The sequence below is a fragment of the Alosa sapidissima genome, chromosome 23 (assembly GCF_018492685.1).
Source record: "Alosa sapidissima isolate fAloSap1 chromosome 23, fAloSap1.pri, whole genome shotgun sequence".
In the NCBI taxonomy this organism is placed as follows: domain Eukaryota; kingdom Metazoa; phylum Chordata; class Actinopteri; order Clupeiformes; family Clupeidae; genus Alosa; species Alosa sapidissima.
In genome coordinates this window covers 19874689-19881932 of record NC_055979.1, presented here as the reverse complement: position 1 = coordinate 19881932, position 7244 = coordinate 19874689, and the positions used below count along the sequence as shown (strand labels likewise).

At 44.6% G+C, this 7244-nt stretch overlaps 1 protein-coding gene across 5 annotated transcripts in view; it reads right to left on the bottom strand.

The window, feature by feature from the left end:
• Positions 1-4195, bottom strand: part of pip5k1ba (phosphatidylinositol-4-phosphate 5-kinase, type I, beta a) — a 29505-nt gene extending 25310 nt beyond the window's left edge. For 3 of the 5 annotated variants that reach the window (XR_006026757.1, XM_042080453.1, XM_042080452.1), the window contains exon 1: positions 3995-4192. The gene's annotated coding sequence lies outside the window, so the exon portion shown is untranslated. Of the gene's footprint in view, positions 1-3994 lie in introns of all 5 variants that reach the window. The other 2 variants (XM_042080456.1, XM_042080455.1) reach the window with 1 other exon arrangement.
• Between the last annotated feature and the right edge of the window lie 3049 nt (positions 4196-7244).

Sequence of the window (7244 nt, the reverse complement as noted above, 5' to 3'; positions counted from 1 at the left end):
CCACGTCAGACACCACTAGAATTTATCCAAACATAACACACACACGCACATACACACACACACACACACACACACACCAGACACTCTTTAATGTCAGGGAGACATCTACAGCCAATGCTCTTCTCCATTCCCATTACCACCCACCACCTCCAGCCTGTGCCTGTGTGAGAGCCCTGGACCACCTCCTCATCTCATCTCCTCCACCTCTTCATGTCCTCTGTATCTCCTCCTCCATCCCCTCCTCATCTCCTCCTCCATCTCCTCATCTCCTTCTTTTCGTCCTCGTGAAGTCTCCTCCATCTTCCCCTCCATCTCCTCTTCTCCATCTAGTCATCTCCTCCTCATCTCATCTCCTAATCTCCTCCTCCTCCTCTCCTCATCTCATCTCCTAATCTCCTCCTCCTCTCCTCATCTCATCTCCTAATCTCCTCCTCCTCTCCTCATCTCATCTCCTGATCTCCTCCTCATTTCCTCATCTCATCTCCTGATCTCCTCCTCCTCTCCTCATCTCATCTCCTGATCTCCTCCTCTCCTCCTCTGTCTGATGCTCTGACTCAGACCCCTGTGGCCAGTATTAGGCCAGCTGGCCAGGAACTTTATGCTGGACGTGCATGGCGCTCTACTCATTTTGCATAACACAATTCACCATGAGCATTGCTCCATCCCATAACACGCTCCACCACCAACATCACTCCATTACGTACATAACACTATAATACATTCACACTCAACACGATATCACGCAGAATGGCTACATTGTTTTACAGACACACACACACACACACACACACACACACACACTCACACTGAGGTAATACTGTATGAGTTCTTAAGAATGAAAGTACATTGCTTCTTAATGAGCCCAAGGGACCTGTGGATTATTTTGCTTGCTGTAACTCTAACCACACACACACACACACACACACACACACACACACACACACACACACACACACACACACACACACAAATTCTCCTCAGAATCCCTTCCTCACTCCTCAGCATCAGAAACACAAGCCCCTGTCCACCTGACAAACCACCTGACTTCTTGATCTACATTACAACATCACTTTAGACATCTTCACATACCTCCACACTACCTTAATAAACACCCACACTTCCACATGGCTTTAGACCAGCTTTTTTCAACCTTTTTTGTGCCACGGCACACTTTTGACACTTAAAATGTCCCACGGCACACTAACATCCTGTGTGAAGAAAAAATAAACATACTATAGGTTAAAATTTCAAATAATACACAGATATGGCCTTATTATGGCTTTTATGCAAGACCTGCTCAATAAAACAAGTGCCCTCTGTTTCATTTGTAGGTTACTATATCTAATTTAATTGTTGTTATGAACTGGATATGTGATGATTCTGTGAATACTGGATATGGGGCCCCCGTTGTACAATGTCTGCATACCACAAATAGTGCAATCATACAATCAATGAGAGCATGTGGTTATGAATTCTTTGATGCAACAGTTGCTTTTCTGGACCAGTGAGTGACATTTGGGTAATTTTCTGCTGCACACCTGATGATCTCTCACGGCACACTAGTGTGCCCCGGCACAGTTGTTGAAAACCATTGCTTTAGACAACTTCATGTATCCTTGTATATAAGATCCTGTTTTTAAGATGTTGACCCCTCCTGTCCTGTCCTTTTTCTTCCTGTACAATTTAAAATGTGTATTCTAACTAGCCTACCACCAGTTTCAGTGGCTTAAAGGGACACCAGGCAATGTTTTCGTGTTAATTACTCATCTTCGTAAATCGGTATATGGTTAAATGACTCATTACGGGGCGAATGAAGGCTCTCTCGCCCGCCCCTACTGCCTGTAGGAAGAATATCCCGCTTGCAAGTTCAGTGTATCGTACCCGCCGACCGAAGCAGGATCAGTTTACATCCTGCATACAGCACAGAGGCAGGCTAACGAAACACTAGCGATTGTTGCAAACGTGTGTATAATGGCAGAGCCGGCGAAGAAGCAGCGAAAACACGAGTTTCATAGAGAAAAAGCATCAAGCTTGCCTGGTGTCCCTTTAAGTCACGTTGGTTTATCTGCGACAACAGATCAGCAATCAGGAAGATAAGACCTTATCTGATAGCCTGGGTGAACCCAGACGAACCTGTTAACAAATTTGAATTTGCTCTGCATGTTGGTCTGGAAAAGAGTCCATTGACGTCTGTTTCTGAATCTAAAGTTCTAAACCCAGGAATGTGTATTTTCACATGTTTACAAGAAAGATATTGCCACACAATATGCCACACAACTTCTTGTGTAGGCCATGGTTCTTTCCAAAATTAACTATTACAATGCATTGTTAGCTGACCTACATTCCCACAAAGTGAGACCATAACATACATTGCATGTTGCATCTGCCAAATTTCATAATCATAAACATATAAATGTAATATTAGTAGTAGGAGGAGTTTCACACCAGTACACCATATCACTGACACATTATGGGAGTTTAATCACAGATGCATTATGGCAGTTTTGCACCAGTACACCATATCAGACACATTATGGCAGTTTAACGCCAGCACCACCATATCACAGAGGCATGGTGAGAGTTTAACCAGAGACTTTCTAATGAGGAGACATACTGTAGCACTCAAAGAATCCTCCATAGAAATGAATGGGGTTAGTCTGTAACGCCAATTTGGCTGTTGTCTGCACACATCTCGTCCCTTCCTGTAATGCAAGTAACCAGCATTTTTGTCCTTTTTAACGTTATTTTAGCGATTGGGGGGGGGGGGGCCATTCAGATTTAAATACAAATTTACCGGATTTGAATAGAAAAAAAGCTTCCCAATAATTGCCCGAAGCATGTTACCAAGATGGCCACGGAGTGGCCAGCCCTACCATATCACAGGGGCATTATGGGAACCGAGTGCCAGCAGCACTATGTCACAGCAGCATTATGGGAGTGTGTGCCTGTATCATAGTTTTAGAGAGGAGGGAGCCATCACAAGAGAGGTTATGTTTGCATTGGTGTGGACCTGAGAGTCCAGAGCAAACTGAGAAGGGTGGAGTGACGCAGTCTCAGGATCCCCTTAGCAAACAAGAGAGAGAGAGAGAGAGAGAGAGAGAGAGAGAGAGAGAGAGAGAGAGAGAGAAGAGAGAGGGATTGGAAGAGAGGGAGAGGGAGAGAGGCTATTGAGGCCTCTCCCACTGACCCAAACAGAAAGATACATCCTCCTCTACTATAATCCACAAGATTAACTCTGGATGATTCTGCCCGCTGAAACAATCTCATAGTGTGTTTGCATGAATGTTTGAGCTGTTGTTGTTGTAGTTGTTATATATTGTGTGTGTGTGTGTGTGTGCGCGTGTGTGTAGCTCTGCTCTCAGTGTTTCCATTTTACCTGTCTTGTTTTATATCCAACATTAAAAAGAACATTGGGTCCGCAGTCATGCGCAGAACGATTTGGGACAAATAGACTGTTATAGACTGTCATTGTTATCCGGATGATATTGATTGTAACATTGAAAATTAACGAGAAGACTTTAAAAAAATAGGAAATACAATGTTCTATGTGGCAGATTATAATAACAATGTGAAGTCTACAATGACAATGTGTAATCTGTTTATAATTTCAAGTTCCCCGTTCTTCCCTGCGCGCGCATGGGGAAGCCGCAGGTGAAATTCTTCCTGTTGTAAACGACTGACAATAGAATGAGTATTTACAGTGCACAAGCAAGTTAGCTGACAAACGTCCATTGCATTTATAAATAAACCTTTCTTCATCGTATAAGCAGTCCTGATATCGCCTCGTTACTGTAGGTCCCTGACCAAACAGTTGCGCGCACTGTAACAGGTAATCCACTAAACACCAGTCCAAAGACACATTTCCTATCGGACATTCGGTAACGAAGCGTGTGCTGGCAGATCACTGCAGGAGCTGAGGAAAATATAGAAAATAGAGAAAACAACAAATAAACAAACAGATTCGACTATAACTCGCTCCCCCGACATGTCTTACCTCTGAGACTCGGCGGACAGTGTCCGATGACACGCGCTTCTTCAATGGCCCGGTGCGCCCGTGCTTGATAGATCCGGATAAGCTGAAGTTGGCGCACAACATACACAACAAGCTCCGCCTCGGAGTTACGGGCGATAAAGACAAGTGCAAGCCAACTGGCAAATGTATAATGATCAATCAGTGGACACGTGGTTGGAACTTTGTGAGTGGAACAGTTTGACAACTGTGGCTGGGATCGAGTTGTCAGTCTAGCGTCAGGCAGACTGCTCGTGTGTGGGATATCCTACTGGTGATGGGAAAATATAAGACGCCCCCCTCATATCGGTCTGGGTGTCATTAATGACTCAGATGAAGGCATGGATCTGGGTCGTGGTAGGGTTAATGAAGTTTGAATGGCCGTAGCTCTGAAAATGGGAGCGCTGACGCGCCCATGAGCAAGTGTTTCCTGCTACTATTTACTGGAGGGAATCAAAGTGAAATTTAAATGAACCTCATCTTTCTTCGCGCACAGAGAAACGTCATCAGTAGCCTAATAACAGTTTTAGTCGACACAGCTGTAGCCTACGAGAACTTTAGTGGAGCACTTGTCGACTTTGTTATATAGGCTATTCAGATTTTCACGAAATAGAGGGTTGGCACACTTTATTGAACCACTGTCGCCTATATATTTCATAAATCATGTCCACGATTATTGTGTTGGGGAACTATAGTGTGGGACGAGAAGGGGCGCTGCCACATGAGGTTGAGCGAGGCGGTGAATGAATCAAGAGGGTCAACGACGAGGGGGTCTTTGAAGCGACAGGCGGCCAGTAAATCAGGGAAGTTAGGGTTAAGGTTGTTGGTTGGTTGGTGCTGTGTCTGAGTTACTACAAGAAATCTTAAAGCAAACTTTAAAAGGGGTCATGTTATATAGTCACATTGAGTGCATGCCCGGTCCGCCTCGTTGACATCAGTGGTTCTGGCAAAGGTCCATTAACTTGCGACTTCCAGTAGGGGCGTAACTAGCAGTTCAATTAAACTTAAATTGATTCATTACACTCTTAGCAAATCGTTTCAGAAGTGCAGCAATCTTGTAAACGAAGGGTTTAAACGCAGTTGTTTACTCAATTCTAAAGAAATACACGTCCATGCCGGATTAGCGATCGTATTTGCGTGCCCGTGTTTTATGAACATATAATGGGTTTCAATGGCCTCTTGGTGGACCTGCAGAGCAAATCCCAAATTTGCCAAAGGTGCGTAGGCTATAGGTATTCCCAGTTAACCGGCGCCCTGGACTTTCATGCAACTAATCTCAGACAGGTCACTGCTTCCCCCTAGTGGCACCTGATGCATCTGTCTGACGGGAGCTGGCAGCAAAAAGCAGCTGTTCTGTCTGCTACCACAGAGGATTGCTCAACGGACAACACAATAATACAAATCGTGGGGAAATCCCACAGGTTATGGTGACATTACAGACTACTGTTATCTGATACATAACTACAATGAAGAGGAAATTAGATTTCACTACCCCATTGGAAATCTTTACTACAAAAAATATACAATGTTATGTTTTAAATACACTTTTGATGTTTGCAGCAGTGCATACATCTTGAGTTTGTGTTTGTAACATGAAACAAGCATTTTGTAACATGTAACAAGCATTTTAGGTTTAAGGGTTCTCTTCAAAGCAACTACACATGTTATGAGATCATAAACTACACACACAGATATCACCCTGATTAAACACATGGCCAAACTCTTCAGAGTCAAACAGAGCAGGCCAGTAGGAAGTGAAGTGGGCTAACATGTGAGGGATTCTGCTGCCTGTCTGCATGCTGCAGTCTGGTGGCCCAAGACAGATGTGTGTGTGTGTGTGTGGAGGCTGTGTCACATGTCACATGACCAGCCCATTTCCTGACTGGGCTGGTCATGTGACTAGATGGTGTCATGTGACATGAGCCTGTGGCTCTTCTCAATGGTTTGTGTGTGTGGGTGGGTGGGTACGTGTTTTTTGCATTGTGTCTATGTGTATTGTGTAGTATGGCTATGTGTCTACATTGTGCATATGTGAATATGTGTATGTGTTTGCGTACTGTATGTTTGTGAGTGTGTGTGTGTGTATGTGTGTGTTTGTACGTGTGTGTATGTGTGCATTTGTGGGTATGTGCTTTTTGCATGTGTCTGAGTGAGTGTGTGTGTGCACACACATATATGAGTGTGTGTGTGTTTGTGGGTATGTGTGTGTGTGTGTGTGTGTGTGTGTGCATGTGTCTGAGTGAGTGTGTGTGCATACACACATATGCTAATGTGTGCATGTGTTTGTGAGTGTGTGTGTGCGTATGTGTGTGTGTGTGTGTTTATGTGTGACTCTCAGCTCCTCACAGACAAACAGGGCCTTTTTCTTCACACAGATTGAATCTGGTCCTGGGGACTGTGACCAAACGCTCAGGTCATCTGACCAGAAGCATGTGACCCTGGTAGCCTCCGGCCACTCCACACTCCAGCTGAACCAGGCGCAGATCCGGCGCAGATCCGGCGTGAATGCGGCCATCTCCGGCTAAAATCACTCCACACTCCAGCTGAACCAGGCACAGCGCAGATCCGGCGCAGATCCGGCGTGAATGCGGCCATCTCCGGCTGCTGTTAAAATCAACTCTATTTTTACTGCATCTGCTGCTGTTACATAAACCTGTGAAAGGTCACATTAGCATTTGAGAACCACAATCTTGTCTAAGGCTGCAGATTGTAGATCTGGGCCTAGAGAGACCTCTGGGACTCTCCTCCTGTAGTTTAACTCCTCTCTTCTCTTCTAATTTAACTCCTCTTTTCTAGTTTAACTCCTCTCTTCTCTTCTAATTTAACTCCTCTTTTCTAGTTTAACTCCTCTCTCCTCCTCATCTGCTTTAACTCCTCTTTTCTCTTCGAGTTTAACTCATCTCTCTCCTCTCCTGTTTAACTGCTCTCTCTCTACCCATCCTCTAGGTTAACTCCTTTCTTCTCCTCCTCTACTTTAACTACTCTCTCCTCTCCTCTAGGTTAACTCTTCTCTACCCCTCCTCTAGTTTAACTGCTCTCTCTCTTCTCCTCCTCTAGTTTAACTGCTCTCTCTCTTCTCCTTCTCTAGGTTAACTCCTCTCTTTTCCTCCTCTAGTTTAACTGCTGTCTTCTCCTTAGTCACCTAACTCCTCTCTCTGTTACACAAACACACAGACACACATACACACACATACATGCACATACACACACACACACACACAGCCTCCAAAGTGTG